The sequence below is a fragment of the Haemaphysalis longicornis genome, unplaced genomic scaffold (assembly GCF_048455015.1).
Source record: "Haemaphysalis longicornis isolate Haplotype H1 unplaced genomic scaffold, Haemaphysalis longicornis Haplotype H1 scaffold_5, whole genome shotgun sequence".
Taxonomy (NCBI): Eukaryota; Metazoa; Arthropoda; class Arachnida; order Ixodida; family Ixodidae; genus Haemaphysalis; species Haemaphysalis longicornis.
This window is the reverse complement of record NW_027526385.1, coordinates 183,257,269-183,274,817: the sequence shown is the minus strand read 5'-3', so window position 1 is coordinate 183,274,817 and position 17,549 is coordinate 183,257,269. Positions and strand designations below refer to the sequence as shown.

General features: G+C 50.7%; 1 protein-coding gene and 1 long non-coding RNA gene across 4 annotated transcripts in view; one reads left to right on the top strand and one right to left on the bottom strand.

Annotated features, from left to right (window-relative positions):
* The window catches only part of LOC144138864 (spermatogenesis-associated protein 20), a 501,846-nt gene that overhangs the window by 345,447 nt on the left and 138,850 nt on the right, over positions 1-17,549 (top strand). The gene's annotated exons all lie outside the window — the stretch shown is intronic.
* LOC144138869 (uncharacterized) overlaps positions 1-17,549 on the bottom strand; it is a 40,691-nt gene that overhangs the window by 4,741 nt on the left and 18,401 nt on the right. The window contains exon 2 of the long non-coding RNA XR_013315991.1: positions 1,382-2,679. This is a non-coding gene — a long non-coding RNA (uncharacterized LOC144138869). The remainder of the gene's footprint in view (positions 1-1,381; positions 2,680-17,549) is intronic.

Sequence of the window (17,549 nt, the reverse complement as noted above, 5' to 3'; positions counted from 1 at the left end):
TTGTTCCCTAGTGTGAGCTGAAACACGGTAGTAGCGAGATGTCTTCCACGCCTGGCCACCGACGTTTGAGAGAGCGGAAGGACGAAGCCCAGTGAGCCCACCCCAGCACCGGTGACCCACGGACGTGACAATTCCCCAGTCCTGTGTCCGCAACTTGTAACCTGCCAACACCAGTCGGCCTGGTGCGACCGATACCGACGCTTACGACGTTCCCTTGCCCAGTTTCCCGGCTCGTCTTCAAGAGCTTGGAATGCGCCTTCGTTGCGTCGGCGAGTGCAGTGTTGTACGGAACGGTGTTCCAAAAAAAGCCGCCCGCATAATCCCACGGGGGGAACTCGAGTAAATGCGTCGCATCTACCCGAGTCAAGTAAAGCGTCACGTCAAGCGAAAGCCAAGCAAAGACGCCCTTGACTGAATTAGAAATAGAAATGTTAAGGAAAAACACATAAATCTTATGCATCCCTCGTAAAAAAAGAAGACTGAAACATAAAACGCTTATAAAACCGCGGAAACACGAATACAATAAGTCTAAAAGCGAAAAACCGTCTAAGAGCAGCATTTGCCGTAAAATATCTAATTGACTAACACGTTAAATCGCTATTATCGCCGTAATGTAGATCATTATTTGTTTTAGGACATTTTGTAATTATAGATATCGTATTTAATGCTTTTGGGGGTATAAAAGAAGCCCAAATGTTTATAATTTTGAGACTAAAAGAACTCCACAATATTATGGCACGTCGGACGAGAGCGCAAAAATTGTTTTGCAAGTTTTATACGACGCTCTACGACGCTGTACGACGCATTATTCTACGACGCTTCTAACATTCTACGACGCTTTATAACTTGCCGAAACGGACAAATTTGCAACGTGACTGCGTAAGATGGTCGTAATTATCAGTATAGCCGAACTGAAGAGAATTTGCAGGCTCAATATTTTTTGACCATAAAATGTATATGCGTTTTTTTACAACTGGGAATACAAAGTTTTTTTGTGAGAAGTACTGATGCAGGAAATTTAAGAATTTTAGTCGCACCCTTACTGTTTACTTCATTCTAGATATTTTTATACCAGAAGAGAACGCAATGGTGCTTGTAGGAGATATTTGTTTCGACATTAATGTTCAGAGGGGAAGTCTGTGCTTCCGCTAAAATGCGCTTTTTGGGGAGTTATGAGTATTGCTATTATTATGTACGCGCTAGTAAGCATTACTCGTTAGCCCTCCTCCGGAAAAAACCGCCCCGTCTAAGTGAACTTGCAACAGTGTATAAACTAAGAATGGCCCAAGAAGAAATTGCACTTGCATCTTTCTGGATGTGCGAATGAGTCAGCGAACAGTGAGTGAAGTGGAGAATTCACTCAAGGTGGGGGAGGCCTCACCTGAGGAGCATTCGGCCGTCCGTGGTGAAGCCCCATGCGTCCAGTTCTACTGTGTTGAAAAATGGGCTCAAAACTGTAACGAAACTGTCGCTCGCTTCGAACGGTCGTGAAAAGCGGTCCTTATAAAATGGAATTCTACTTGGTGTCATACAAAACTCCAGTTTCCGGTTTCCCTCTGAGTGAAGAATGCTCAACCTGATTTGAAGATTGAACGGCCACTCGAGATAGCGATCCAGTTTCCCTTTGTGGAGTCCAAATTCCAAATGGACTTCCTCAACACTAATAAAACGAACGCCTGCAGACACGCAGTAGCCTCTCAGGTACACCGGCTTCGGCATAATGGGGGGTAAGTAATGAGATCCTGCTCTCTGCATTCGCGAGCGATATTCCTCCAACGTCCACGTGTGCGTTGTGGCAGCTGGAATGATCGAAGGCAGGAGAGCCAACGCATTCTGGCGGTCTTCAGCTGAGCTGCTTTGCGCCCAAGCAATCTTAGACATAACCTGCGCCAAACTATCGCTGTGCGCTTCTGCAGATTCTGCAGAGTTTCGCACCCGTGTTTCTGGACTGGGATCGGTACTCCGAAGAAGTTCCCCCATTCGATCGTTTTGGCGATCAATAGCGTGTGAAAGTCGATCCAACTCGGCGTTAGTTTCTCGCTGTCCGTCTCCCATTGCTTCCCTGAAAGCAGCGAACTGTGTAGCGAGCCCACTGTGGTCTATTCTTGAGGAAATTGTGTCGGTTATACTTTGCTTGAAGGCCTCATTTTTTTCAACAAAGCTGTTATAAAACGTCTGCTGATTAGCATACGCATTCTGCGTGAACTCGTCAAGCTGATCTTTTAGCTTGGCCTCGTGAATGCTCATTTGGCTTAGACTTTCTTGGAGTAACCTTGTTTGAAAGCTTCTCTCGTCCGCTTCTTCGTGCCGAGGAGCCGTAGCCGTGACGGCGATTTCCATAGTGCGGCCTAGTTTTCTCAGCTCGGCTTGAATCGACGACATGGCCGTTGAGACGGCGTTGTGTATTCGCTGAAAGCCATTGGAGAGGTCGGACCTTGTCGCACTGAGATTTTCTTCGTCTTCGGAAGCGTTTGTTCTCGCATGAACGGAAGCTGTACTGGGTTCCCTCGAGGCGTCACAGCGAGATTCCAGATGTGCGCACACGTCGTTGGCAAGAATTTCCGCAGAGCATTTGGGACACGTTGCCGAATGGTGCCCGCACTCATAGTGAAAGTGTCTGGAAATGTCCGCAGCAGTCGTGGCGACATTGCAGCCATTGCGGTGATTCCAGCATCGAACCTGCAGCAGAGAAAGATGGAAATGGTTAGGGCACGACGTCTCAAGCTCCCTTTGCCATTACCTTACTCGCTGCAGGTCTGAGAAATTCGTGCGTACTAAAAAATAACCAAAGCTTTGAACGCCGTTTTGAGGCTATTATGTATAATAACAAATAAGGACAGATTCATAACGCGTAGTGTGAACGCGTGGTACACAAATTGTACACACGCACTTTGATATTAGATGCAGACACGTGTAGAATTATCAACCTAAAAATCGGAGTGCACTTCACCTGCCCGAATATTTAAGAAAACCCCGCAGCGCTTCCAGGTCCTCGGTTATTCTGAATGTTGCAGAGCCAGAAATAACTTTAGACAAGCGAGAGCACCCGTCGAACGCCGGGTGTTGCAGTATAACCAGGTGTGTAACACATACAAGCAAACATAAGAGCGCGCAAGTTGCAACTAAACCCAGAATCGTCGGATGTCGCATTGGTTGGAACAAACATCAGGATTAGTTTGTCGTGAGGATGCACGTTCGGTTTAGAAGCGAAATCCCGTTTGACATAATATGAACGGGCCTGTGACGTAATAAAAAATTTCTGGAAGGAACAATTCGTGCCTTTGTAGTAAAACTCCATTCCAACCACCCCCCCTACCTCCCCCCTCTGCCCCAATGGCTGAATCAAGTAGTCGATCCGCACACGAAAGTATATATCTCGCGAATAATTTGTAGCTCTAAGTCTAATCGGAAAAAAAGACCCTCACTTTAGGAGCAGTTTAAAGATTGACCTGTGTTTAGTTCGCACGGAATAACAGGAACGTATGATTATGATGGCTGGGTTTTCTGGCGCAAGGCAAGCTGGGGCATAGAGCGCCACTTGTCGCTCGAATAACAGAAATGTACTCTCGATCTTTGAAAACCTTGGGGCCCAGCAATTTCGGCGACGATATCACACCCTTTCCGTGTTTCCTTCACTAGCTATGTGATTTCTAGAACCCTATCCCACTTTTACGTTTGTGCTGAAACAAAATCGTGAGAATGTGATGGGCATTTGTTCGGGGCTTTTTCTGTAAAGGAATATCGTTCGATAAATGAAGAGGCTAAGAAAATGTGGCCCCAATTCACGCTTTGAAGCTGGTTGGACCTCGAAACTCTAAACAAGACCCGCAACAATTACCCATGCGACGTCACTTGAATTGACACACGTGGCTCATCAATGAGTGAAACAAAAGCCGACCGAACGCAGCCGCGACGGAAGAAAGAAAACGGAGAGGAGCATCCGGCGAAGGCGGCAACATAGGGCAGCACGCGTACTTTTAGAGTCATCTCTCTCACTGCCTCCCCCTCTTGTTTCATGCGCGACCGCCAAAGAGCGCCCTCCCCATCCTGGCCTCCCCAGGCGCTGTTCCCTTCGGCGGTTATCCAAACCATGTGAACGCCGTCATCATACTTTATGCGGTTTGCACTTCACGCGAAGGTTTCGAATGAGCGAGGCTTGTAGACCCACCTCTGGGCTCGATAAGCCTACCTTCTGTCTTCCTGTCTCCTCGTGTGGGCGCAGCTAAGGGGGATTCTGTTTCAGGTTGCGCTAGCGCATGAACGCAGAATGTCATGCTCCGCCCAAAAAAGCGGGTTTGGGGGGGGGGGGGGCACTTCGGCCAGCGGTAACAGGATTTTCGTTCAGCATGACGAAGAGTCAAGTTCTTTTGCCGCAGTTTCCTACAGGACAGTCTGTTTTGAACATGGTGTTTCTTCACGTGGATATGCGTGCGCGTCCTAATCGCATGGAAGATTTTCGTGGTACTTCGACTCGTCTGGCGCTGCTCCCCGATGTTTTTGCATTGGGGACGTATCACATGAGTCAAGTCTGGGCTGTTTACGTCACATCAGCGGATGGTGCTGCCTCGATGTCGACACCTTTAAACCAGGAAGCCCGCAGAAACTTCACTGGCTTTTGCGGAACGTGCCGGACGACGCCGTCCGAGCTGCGCTTGCGGTCCACGGGCGCGTCGGCGATGAGAGCAGGTAGTCGTGGCGGGTCGACGGCATCGAATACAAAGGTTCTACGTTGCATTCGGGGACCGTGAAGTTAAAGGCACGTGTGACGGTGGACGACTTGCTACATGAGCTTCGTGTTGAGGGCGACGTGACTCTCGCCGTAGTTTCACGCCGGGCTCCCCAGTGCTTGCGTTGCAACATGAAGGGACACATCCGTCGCGAGTGCGAAGTGTCCCGGTGTTCGTCGCGCCGATGCTTCGTTCACGAGGCGAGTGGGAGCGTCAGGTCGTACGCGACTGTCACCGGACCTGCGAGGGACGAAGAGCTCCGTAAAAACCTCATAGACGAGGCGGACACGGAGGAGACGGCAGCGGGGACCAGTGGTTAGGAGGTGAGAGAGCCTGCTCCGGTGGTACCAGTCGTGTCGAGCCTCACCGTAGCGTTCCTCCAAAGGAGGCGCTTGGTCAGCCGAAGACGCCAACACCACAAGACACCTCGAGCCAGGGCAGCAGTACCAAGGCGCCCAGACAGGCGAAGGGGACGAAGATGACGACGCCAACTCCTGCAGTGTCCGTGCCAACTCACGGGCACGGAGCTCGGGAGCGACGGGTCTGGCGGGGCCGAGGCAAAGCGGTAGCGTGAAGGCAACGACACCAGCTTTTGTCGCAGCGGTTGAAGCATGCGGTCAAAAGTATTTTTGAAGTGCCAATGACACAGACTACATTCTTAAACGGGAACATTTTAAAGCAGAAATTAAATGGATAGCGCTGGAGATATCGTGCGTCAAAAAAGCACGACGAAGGGCAAAATAAAGGTTTGTTATGAAGTACCCTGGATGTAGTGGTAAAAAAACCGCGCGGAAAAAAGGTATTCAAATTTTCATAGCCCAGCTCGAAGCTCTTGATAAGGAAAGATATCGCGGTGCGCTTGTACGCACGAGAAGAGCCAAACGTATTTTTCTCGGCGAACCGCCAACCAAAAGAGCGTTAAGCTCAGAAAGAAGGTGCGCTCACAGCAATGCGCTAACTGTAATAGAGAATGAAAGTGTCGTGCATAATGACCAGGGTAGCATTCGACATAGCTTGTGTGATCAATACGAAAACTTGTTCGCGCCTTTTTGTGTTGATGCGGCTAAATTTAAAGATGAGTTTTTATGCTTATTGCAAAGCTTGGACAAAGAAATGTAAGAGTATATTGCAAGGGATATTATTGCTGAGAGGTGAGAAAATCTATCAATGAGCTGAACCCCGTTAAGACAAAGGGCCCCGATGGCATAACGGCAGTTTTCTACAAAACGTTCTAGGATGACGTTAGTCAAGTATTGTGTAAAGTGTACATACAGTCATATTATGATGGGCTCTCCCGCCTTCATTTCTTGAGTCGCACAAGATTTTCATTCCGCAATCCGACGACGAAGCAAAACTCTATAGGGTACCGCCCAATTAGTCTGACAAGTGTGTACTACAAAGTTCCAATTGTAAGGCGGGTTTATTGCCTTGACAGCGGAAGGAAGGAGGGGTACTCAGAAGTGGCAAACGGATCGGTCGCCCAGCCGGCAGAATGTCTCGAGCACTCCACGAGCTTCATGCCGATGACGATGCCGCTGCAGTGGCTGACCTTGTTGCCTCGTCGTCGTCTGTACAAACCAGGTGGTCAATCCCCTTGAGCGGGCATACGCCAATCACAAGGACAATGCTGACTGTTGTGACCGCGTAGCGAATCAGTCGTTCGTTAGTGCTCGCAAGGTGGCTGCGCGCCACTTGCTCGTCTTTCGCACTACAATTACCCCCACGACGAAGGGAGCCACCCTGGCGACCTAAGGGCACGTCACGACGGAAGGGTCGTAGTACGGCTTGAGGCGATGCACGTGTACCGTTTCGCGTCCGCGGCAGCGCAGGTCAGGCGACGGGGTGAGCGGCTCCACAACGTAATTAACGGAGGAAGTTCGTTCGAGTACGCGGTACGGTCCATGGAACTTGGAAAGGAGCTTGCTAGAAAGTCCAGGTGTAGTGGAGGGTACCCAAAGCCATACGAGGGAGCCGGGAGAGAAAGTCACTTGTGGGTTGTCACCGTCACGCCGATGTTTTTGGTGGAATTGGTCTTCGGAGGTAAAACTGCGAGCAAGCTGACGACACTCCTCAGCGTGGCTGCAGAGTTGAGAAACAGGCGTGGATTCGGAAGCGTCGGGCCGGTAGGTTAGAATGGTGTCGAGAGGGCAGGATGCTTCACGGCCATAGAGGAGGAAGTAGGGCGAGAACCCTGTAGTAGTCTGCGTCGCGGTGTTATACGCGTAAGTCACGAAGGGGAGAATCGCATCCCAATCGGAGTGGTCAGCAGACACACACTTGGCGAGCATATCACCAAGGGTGCGGTTAAATCTCTCCGTCAACCCATTAGTCTGGGGATGGTAGGCTGTAGTGCTGCGGTGGGTGACGTTGCATTCTTTGAGAAGAGCCTCGACCACTTCTGACAAAAAGACACGGCTCCGGTCACTGAGAAGTTCCCGTGGTGCGCCATGACGCAGGATGAAACGGTGCAAAATGAAGGTTGCAACTTCGCGCGCTGTGGCAGCCGGTAGCGCGGCAGTCTCAGCGTATCGCGTAAGGTAATCGACGGCGACAGTAACCCAACGGTTGCCGGCAGCAGTCAGGGGTAGAGGGCCGTATAAGTCTATCCCGACCCGGTCGAAAGGGCGCGCGGGGCAGGGCAAAGGCTGTAACGGTGCGGTTGGTGACTGCGGCGGAGACTTGCGACGTTGGCATTCGCGGCATGATTTGATGAACTTTGTTACAAAGGAATACATTCCTCGCCAAAAGTAGCGCAGACCGCAACCGCTGGTAGGTCTTAAAGACTCCTGCGTGGGCGAATTGCGCATTCGTGTGAAAATTAGCACATATTGTAGAGCGCAGGTGACGAGGGATCACCAACAACCACTTGCGGCCTTCGGGGAGGTAATTCCTGCGATACAGAAGCCCATCACGAATGGAAAAATGCACGGCCTGACGTCGCAGTGCCCGCGAGGCGGAACGTTCCGTAGGGTTCGAAATCATGTCAAAAATGGAAGATACCCAAGGGTCCTTGCGTTGCTGCCCTGCCATGTCCTCAAGTGGTTCATATGCCTGTGTGCAATGAATGGCTGTAATCTCGGGCGCATTAATGGATAAAGGTGAACGAGATAAAGCATCTGCGTCGCTGTGCTTGCGTCCAGACCGATATATCACTCTGATGTCATACTCCTGAAGGCGAAGAGACCAGCGTGCCAGGCGACCGGAGGGATCCTTCAGCGACGATAGCCAACAAAGGGCATGGTGGTCTGTGACCACATCGAAAGTTCGACCGTAGAGGTAAGGTCTGAACTTTGAAATAGCCCACACGATGGCCAAACACTCTTTCTCTGTGACAGAGTAATTAGAATCCGCCTTTGTGAGAGTGCGGCTCGCGTATGCGACGACGTACTCGTCGAATCCCGCCTTCCTTTGGGCAAGCACTGCTCCCAGACCTAAACCGCTTGCGTCGGTATGGAGCTCGGTGGGCGCGGAAGGGTCAAAATGAGGCAAAATGGGAGGTGACGTAAGTAAGCGGCGTAGGGTTACAAAGGCTTCATCGCAATCAGGGGACCAGGTCAACAAGTCGTGACTTCCGCTGAGCAACTTCGTCAGAGGCGCAATGACGGACGCAAAGTTGGGCACGAAGCGTCGGAAGTAGGAACAGAGTCCGACGAAACTGCGCAGAGCTTTCACGGTAGTCGGTTTCGGGAAGTCGGCAACAGCTCGAAGTTTAGCAGGGTCGGGAAGAACGCCGTCCTTTGAAACAACATGGCCCAAAATTGTCAGTTTGCGGGCAGCAAAATGAGACTTTCTAACATTCAGCTGCAGCCCAGCGTCGGTAAGGCACTGCAGGACTTGTTCCAGGCGACTGAGATGGGTGTCAAAATCAGGCGCAAATACAACTATGTCATCTAAGTAGCATAAACAGGTTTTCCACTTGAGGCCACGCAGAATGTCGTCCATCATGCGCTCAAAAGTGGCAGGCGCATTACATAACCCGAACGGCATCACGTTGAATTCGCATAACCCGTCGGGAGTAACGAACGCGGTCTTAGGCCGGTCTTCATCTGCCATCGGCACCTGCCAATAACCCGAGCGGAGGTCTAAGGAAGAGAACTCGGCGCCTTGCAGATAATCTAATGCGTCGTCGATGCGTGGCAACGGGTAAACATCTTTCCGGGTGATCTTGTTCAGTCGTCGATAATCGACACAAAAACGAACAGACCCATCTTTCTTGCCAACAAGAACGACCGGTGAAGCCCACGGGCTGTTAGACGGCCTAATGAGACCACGTTGAAGCATTTCATCAACGTGCGTTTCGATCACGAAACGTTCTTTGGCTGATACGCGGTATGGTCGCTGCCTCAAAGGTGGATGAGAGCCAGTGTCAATGCGATGTGTGACTGTCTGCGTGCGGCCCAGGGAAGTGCGCTGGAAGTCGAAGGTGGATCGGAAACGGTGAAGAAGAGTGAGCAGCTGGTTGCGCTGGACAGAGTCGAGGTTGCTGTCTACGGAGGGAACGAAAACGGCCGAATCAGATGCACGGGGAAGAGGCGGGCTTAGCGAGCTGAGCGACAGAACGTGCGACGCATCCGGGAAGTCGTTTATTAGGCGAGTGTCAATAGCTTCGACGCGTCCAAGGGACTCGCCACGATGCACGATTAAGGGTGAAGAGGAGGTATTGCAGATGGAGATCATGCTAGCGCCATTTTCGATTTCAAGAATGGCGTAGGGGAGAGGGGCGGCCTTTCGGCTCATGAACAGATTAGAGGGGGTAAACACAACAGTTGCGGCAGACACCATACCACAGATTACTGGTAAGATAACGGCAGAGGCTGGAGGGATTGTGGAGTCTTCGGCGGCGCACAGCTTAAAAGTAGTGGTTACCTTGTTCATTTCAGTACCACACATCGGAAATAAGGCGACCTCGGCGCGGGCACAGTCAATAACAGCGTGGTGACGCGACAGGAAGTCCCACCCCAGGATGATGTCATGGGAGCATGAGGAAAGAATGACGAACTCGACTACATACATCGCGTTTTGTACAAAGACACGGCTTGTGCAAACGGCTGAAGGCTCGATGTTATGCGCCGTAGCTGTGCGGAGACGGAAACCGGATATTGGGGTCGTCACTTTTCGTAATTTGCGGCAAAGTTTGGCGGCTATAACGGAGATGGCTGCTCCCGTGTCTACAAGGGCGTATGTGGTGATTCCATCAATAACGACTTCAATCGCATTCGTAACAGACAGGCCAGGGCTTTGGTATTTTGACGGCGCCGCAGTTCTTGCCTCCGGAACTGCAGCGATTAGTTTTCCTCCTGGGCATTCGGACGACGGCGCAGCGGCGAAATGGACGGGCTGACGGGCATCGGGAGCTTCGCGAGAGGGCAAGCGATAGGGCGGCTCGACAGGGGCATTGTTGGACGAACGCGGAGAAGTGTACACGTCAGCAGCAAAAACTGGCCTCCGGTAAGCGTCTCCGGGCGGCGTAACTCGACGTCGGCAATAACGCGCTACGTGACCAGGAACTCCACAGAAATAGCATATCGGCCGGTTATCGGGCGTGCGCCATGGGGTGCTGTGGAGCGGAGCCGGAGGTGTCGACAAAGCCGGAGGAAGGTAAGGCGGTGGCTGCGGGCGGCGTAAAGGCACGTAAGCGGTAGGCGGAGCTTGCCGTGCCGCAACTTCAGCGTATAACGGCGCCGCTACAGGCAACGGTTGCGGAGCAGCTGGCGTGGTCGGTAGGGCTTCAGCTACTTCTTCCCTAATAATTCGACGAAGGGGCGACGACAAGCAAGGATCTGGTACCGGCGACGATGGCAGGGATGTACAAGGCAGGAGAGAGATCTGCCGCGCCACCTCTTCACGAACAAGCTCCTTGATGCGGTTCAGTAGCGACGGATTTTCACCAATTGCCAGCTCACAGAGCGGCTCCTCACGCTCCAAAGGGCGGCGACGAGTGAGGCGACGCTGCCTGCGCAACTCGTCATAACTTTGCAACAAGGTGATGCCGTCTCGGACGCTCTGAGGGTTTTTCGCCAGCAGCATCTGGAACGCGTCCTCATCTATTCCCTTGAGTATATGCTTGATGGTGTCTTGCTCAGGCATGGAAGGATCCACGCGCCTGCAAAGGTCGACCACATCCTCGATGTAGCTGGTAAAGTTCTCGCCGGCCGCTTGAGCTCGGTCTCTCAAAAGCTGCTCCGCGCGAAGCTTGCGAACCGCTGGCCGGTCAAATACCGCCGAAAAGTTCGTTTTGAATGCGTCCCAGGTTTCGCGATCAGATGGGTGGTTGAGAAACCATTTTTCGGCAAGTCCCCTGAAGGAGAAACTGACGTTATTCAGCTTCATGACATCGTCCCACTTATTGTGCGCGCATACCCTCTCATAAGACGAGAGCCATTCTTCGACGTCCTGGTCGTCTGCGCCAGTGAACATCGCCGGCTCACGCTCACGGATCACCCCGGAGCAGATGACAGCCGATGGCGAAGGCGACGTCGTGTTTCGGGCGTTAGTAGTCATGGCTGACTCAGCGGTAGAGGGCAGGGTGCGACTCCGGAGCTCCAGGCTTGCGGGAACGATTGCGGGAAGAAGCTGAGGAGCAGGACGAGGACGGAATCCGCACACTCCACCAAAATGTAAGGCGGGTTTATTGCCTTGACAGCGGAAGGAAGGAGGGGCACTCAGAAGTGGCAAACGGATCGGTCGCCCAGCCGGCAGAATGTCTCGAGCACTCCACGAGCTTCATGCCGATGACGATGCCGCTGCAGTGGCTGACCTTGTTGCCTCGTCGTCGTCTGTACAAACCAGGTGGTCAATCCCCTTGAGCGGGCATACGCCAATCACAAGGACAATGCTGACTGTTGTGGCCGCGTAGCAAATCAGTTGTTCGTTAGTGCTCGCAAGGTGGCTGCGCGCAGCTTGCTCGTCTTTCGCACTACAATTAAACGTACTGGCTTCCCGCCTGCAGGCTGTCGCTGAAGATATTGTGGGGCCGCAAAAACATGCGTAATAAAAGGGGGGTCGATAGTAACCAATGTTCACGCAGCTAGAGGCGTTTAAATGTGTTGCGACAGCATTCGTGGTACGTTAGCCATGCTCAAAATCAACCTGGCAAAGGTGTTTGATCAGGTGTCGCGCAAAACTTCTTTTAGACGTGTTAGAACATGATAATGTAGGGTCCGCTATTCTTGAAGGTGTGCGCATGGACTCTACCGGGGGCGTGACTGCGCTTATTGCCAGCAAAACAATCGGCAAACCTATCCCCGTTCAAGGCTCAGTGCGTCAGATTTGGTTGCCCCTTGTCGCCGTTGCTTTTCTGTGTCTATATTCAAGCATTTCGTTTGATCATTATTAGGAGTCAAACACCAATGGCTTTCGATCAGAGCCATGCGATATGCGTGTTCTTGCCTATGCTGACGATATTGCTCTTGCGTCGATAGGAGGAGCATAAGTGTTGCTCTAAATATGTTAGCCTTTCCGTAAGTATAGTGCCAGTGGCGCAAACTCGCAAAATGTTTGACTATTTGGCTGGACCACCGGGGTAGTACTCCAACAGTGGTTGAGTGCATCAGTGGGCAGAAAATGTCAACTAAGTACTTGGGAGTGCGTTATAACTTATGCTGACAGTGATCCTCATTGGCGCAGGCAGGCTGTTGAACTGCGCGAAAGGATTGAGAAATGAAAAGGCACTGGTCTTGCCATGTTTGCGAGGGCGGCAGTGTGTAATTTGTTTTTTTATGAGTAAAATTATGGTACATGCTCCCAGTAGTGCACTGTAGGCGTACAAATGTACAGGCTCTGCTCCGGATATTTGCAGTGTTTATTTGGGACTTACGTGGGAGAAGACGAGCCATGCACCTGTGTCGGCGAGTGCGTATCGGGGTTTTTATTTATCCCATCTGTTATTGCGATAACTGGTTAATCGTTTTTTTTCTTTGTGATGTTAAAGATCCTTTTTTACGGACTTCCCGTCAGTTGAAGGTTGAAGGTTATTTCAGTGAAGTGGTACAGGCCACCGAGTTATTACGTGCCCGCTTCACGCTAGAGAACTTGTCTAGCATGACGCGGAAAAGATTGTATCCCGTTCTTGCTGAGAGTGTATTGACTGTTCCGCTGTACAGATCAGTGTATCGTTAAGGGAAGGGACAAGATGTTCTGAAAACAGCTAAAAGAATGGTGTTTCCGCCGCGGGTGAAGATGTTGTCTTCAAACTTCACGCGGTCGTCTTACCTGTGAAAACTTGGAAAAAAAGGAGTATCTATACCTCCCATGGGGTGTTGACTGCTGCCTGTGCAAAAAACCAGAAACTGTTGAACGCGTGTTCCTAGAGTGTTGGGATGGGTTTTTTTCGTAGCGTGAGCTACACTGGCCGAGGTTGAGCAGTTTTGCGTGGCCCCTGGAGAGTCGTACTGCGCATGCGCGAGGAGCAGTGATGTCACACTGCGCACAAAACGTTGCTCGCTGCCCGGCGTCTCTCACACACCCCGAGCGCCGAGCCTCTTCGCAGACCTCCATACCGCACGTGGCGGCCGGTCTATTTGGTGATCATGCGAGGGGTGGCCGGGTGTGGTACCAATGGCTCGTGCATCGCAGAAACACCGGCGTGGGCCTGTGGAACCAGCTTAGCTCTGGGGCGATTGGGGACGATGCGGCGGAGCCACTTGATAAATATACATGCGTCACATAATGTGTATACCGTGTCCCTGCGTCATCGAGACAAGAGTAAGCATGATAATCAAGATAATCCAAGAAAGCCAGGAATCCTAAGAATAACCCGGTGAACCTCAGCTCACACATGGTATATCCTGGCATAGCCGAGCTAAGCCACTGCTAATTTTTTTCGGGGAAGTGCTTCAGTGGACCTTGAAGAAAGATTTTCGTCTGGATGTACATGACATCCGGTTCATATCCATCGAGAGCGATGACGGGGTGCCATACGACATCGTGATGGCTGTGCCCTGGATGACATTTAGAAGTCACGTGTTGCTATACGCATCGAGAGGTTGATGCAAAGCGTTCTAAGGGACATTTTTCAGCTTTCGTGAGATTGAGGATTGAAGTGTGGAGGGCTCAGCCTGTACCTCCACAGTGACTGTCCGCTATGGGGACCGACAAATCTTAAGCAATTTTAGCCGCTTTCTGCTAGCAAGGTTTTGGCAGACCGATGTTACTCTTTTCAGTTTTGGTTGTACTATTGCACTCCTCAACGTAGCGGCCCAGGCGAAACACTACCCTCACTTTTTCTCTGTCGGCTTCTCCCCGGTGTGACTGGGGGCGCGCATGCGCGATAACTATCCTCTATGGCGATAACGGTCGCCGGTGCATCCGCTGCATCTTTTCTCCCATGAACAATCCAGTCTGTGATTGATCAATTAAATTGTCCTGCGTTCGCTAAGCTTCCCCGCCTTGTATCGGGGCATATATTTTTTGCGCTTGAAACTCCTAGAGAACCTTTGTTTGTATTTGAATTTGAATTGAATTTTGAATAGTAGTGCTTGCTTTACTCTCGCCTCAAATCTGCACTATTTCTAGTGCGTGGTTTTCAATTTTCTATTGTAAAAATCTTCCCAATGTGTTTTCCTAATAAAATGCGGTGGTACTGTCGGTTCTGTAGTTACCTTTCGCACCAAATAGGCCTGAGGTTTCCTTCTTTTCGAATATTGGTAGCATGTGCGAGCAGTAGAAATAATTCTATTAGTTTGAAAGGGTCGAGGCTCCATATCCTTCGGGATGAAGCATTGTTTTAGTTCGTCTGGAGAATGATTTGAGTGACTCGCATACATATAAAAAAGTGCCAGTTAGCCAGACCAAAAGAAGCACTATCTTTATCATAAATTTCGAACATTTTTCACCACCGAAAAACTGCGAAACCCATGTTTTTAATCATCGAAATTTCCGCAGTAGCGGCGTTTTTGAAAACGCCACCACCACGTGACCTGGCAAAACTGAAGACCCGGATTTTCCTCCGTACATCGTCAAGAACGATGCCTATTGTCTAATCCCATTCGGCACCGTGACGCTAGGTGTGTGGCCTTCAGCGCCGATAGCCAGTGCACTTGCAGGAGGAACGTAGCTAGCTTAGTACACAGGAAGCACAGTGATATGTAGCCAAGGAAGACACAAAGTGAGATGATAATTATCGCTATCAGTAGCCGAATTAACTAAAATTGAATATCATTTCGTTAACTGCAATGCGTGGGCACGTTTGTAATGAAACGTTAGAGGAAGTCGCGTTTCTACACAGTTTCAGTTGAAAGAATTCTAGCGTGTCTGTTCCCCGAAATATCCGACTGCCAGTTTTATTGGTCGTTCGCATCATTACATGATTGCGCATGCAATAGAGCTGGGATCGGCGCGAAGTTCCTCCCTCATGTCACGCGGCTGTGACGTGCGGCCTTTAGTCTGCCAACGGAGCAGAGGCATTGGCGAAGGTTATAACAAGACGCCGTCTTCGGACGCACTGATGCTGCTGAAATGATGCTACACGCGCTGTCTTTGATTTGCATTCGGAATGACGTCAGCCGCGCGCAGCCGCACAGCAGGCAGTACAAGCTTGGTATACCACAGTTGACTGACTAAAACTCATAACAACATGGCGGCGCCCATGAGCCGTCGCAGTGTGAACATCTGTCACGTGATGCGAGCTGGCCAATGATCGCGGCGGCGGCCCGGAACAATAGGAGAAGAGTGACGACTCTCTGTAGCCTTATGTAGTGATACTAGGCGTAACGCCAGGAAGGAGCTTTGCGCCGATCCAAACTCTGTTGCATGCGTAATTATGCGGACGACCATTAAAATTCAGAGTCTGACATGTCGCAGCACAGACGCGCTAGAAGAACTCTTGCAACTCGCGCTTTGTATACATAGAAACACGACAGCTTTAACCTTTTCAATAAACATACCAACTTACTGCAGTCAACAAAAGGTCATTTATTAAATCTTCGCTAATTAGGCTGCTAGCAGCAAATTATCTCACTCAGTCTCCCCCTGGCCATCTAACGTTTTTGCACAGGTGATTACCGCGTTCCTTCCAGTGCCCAATTTTAAGAAATCTATACTGCTCAATTTTTAACGCCAGTATAACTCTAAAACGCTCGATGTTTATTTTTGGGCTGAGCCCAAGGAGGCGGGTTCGACTTCCGGCCGCGGCGGTCACGTTTCTCATGAAGGCGGACAGCGAAAATGCCCGTGTGTTCAGGATTTCGGCGCACGTTAAAGATCCCGATCTGGTAAAAGTTAGACCGGAGCCCTGGACTACGGTGAGCCTCATCGACTGAGTCGCGACGGTGAGCCTCATCGACTGAGTCGCGTCGGTGCTTTACGCCTCATAATCAAATCAAATCGAATCAAATCAAATCAATCTTCCTGGTTTTTTAGGGTGCCGTAACCATACCCAGCTTTCTCGCTCAAAATTACAACCTCTCGGGAACATAGAAAAACCACTTTAGGAAAACGATCACGTTGACTTTAGGAAAGTCAACGTGAAGATTAAAATGCTAAAAGAAGATTTCAGGTTTCTGAATATTTTTTTTGTGTAATTCGCTGTCAACTCTAACTCCCCATGCATTTCTATGGCATAGTTCCCATGGCTCCGGAACCCAGTCGCGCAACATGCGCGACTTGACACTGTGCACAAAGCAAGTATTCACCCCAAATATTAGCTGTGCAAAAGAACATTTCATTTCGCTAAACAATTGCAGAGTAATCACTGTTTAAAGGACTGCCATGAGCGGGAAAGCTGCACATGCGCAGTCTAGACGCCAATTGAAGCATGTATACTCTCTTGAGGGCATTTCTTCTGAATAAACTCGGGGCCAAGTGGCGGCCGCTGGTCAGCACTCCTAATTTCGCACGTGTGCAAAATTTCCTGGTTACATTAGAAATGCTAATCCAGCCGCATGCAAGTGGATGTTTAGTTGCAATCGCAGAGCGGGAAAACAGGAGGGCATGTTTAGCTTATATAACCAAGGTTCAAATATACCCGGCGGCTCTTCAACGTAGACCCCGGACGGGGCACCTTGAGCAATCTTGGTGACGGTGTTGGCGACACCGCGGACCCCGAGCCCCCATACTCACGCTGTAACCGACCGTGGTAACAAGTTTTTAGGTGAAGGGCAGAAACCTCAAACGGTGGCCGTCGGAGCCCAGGTCAAGCTCCGGCGGATGGGCTCCCTGTCTGTTTACCAGGCAGGGAGCTCCGGGACCTCTCAGGCTATCAGGGTAAGGTTTGAGAAGAAAGTACCCCCGTCCCCTGCTTCTTTTACAAGACATATGGTAAATCGCAAACCCTCCCCCCCCCCCCAAACATGATCGGCCCCTGAAAAGGGACCGCAACGAATGTTCATTTCCGCCACTCCCAACCCTGAGTCTTCCAAAGCCCGATAACTACCCCCGTATTTTGGTGTTGGCATCCACTGAACAAGAAAAGCCTCTTGCATCACAGTCAGTGTTCCTAATATCAAAATTTCTGGAGGGCATTATTGGTAACAAATATAAGGCCAAAAAACAAAGAACTGGAGAAATCCTGGTTGAAGTACAAAACCAACAGCATGCCAAGATCCTTCTTGAACAAACTCGCACAGCCAATCTTGATCAGGGTGACACCCCACCGGAGCCTGAACAGTACTCAAGGTGTCATCTCCGAACAAGACCTCATGAATGAGACAGATGCTGACCTGCTGGAGGGCCTGAGAAATCAGGGCGTGACAGCTGTGAGGCGCATAACTTTGAGGAGGGATGACAATGTAGAATGGAACAAGCACATTATCCTTCCTTTTGACCGGTCCGCACTCCCAGAGTACGTCAATGCAGGTTTTGTACATTGTAATGTCCGGCCCTACA